Raw genomic sequence first — 268 nt, forward strand, 5'->3', positions numbered from 1 at the left:
AGTGCTCTGCGGCTTGTCTGTGGGACGTCCGCACCGCGCGCCGCCGTGGTGAAGGCGCCCAACCGATGCACGTCACCGGCCCGCTCCGCCAGGGGGGGGGGGGCTGACCCTCTCCAGGTCACCGGCCCCTAGGGTGGCTGTTGACTCGGAGTCCAGGACCACTCCGCCAGGGCGGGGGGGGGGACAGACCAGCTCCAGATCACCAGCCCCTGAGGCGGCTGTTGACTCCAAGTCCAAGACCACTCCGCCAGGGCGGGGGGGCAGACTA

Source organism: Pollicipes pollicipes, unplaced genomic scaffold (assembly GCF_011947565.3).
Source record: "Pollicipes pollicipes isolate AB1234 unplaced genomic scaffold, Ppol_2.1 Scaffold_7231;HRSCAF=8579_pilon_pilon_pilon, whole genome shotgun sequence".
NCBI classification, from domain to species: Eukaryota; Metazoa; Arthropoda; class Thecostraca; order Pollicipedomorpha; family Pollicipedidae; genus Pollicipes; species Pollicipes pollicipes.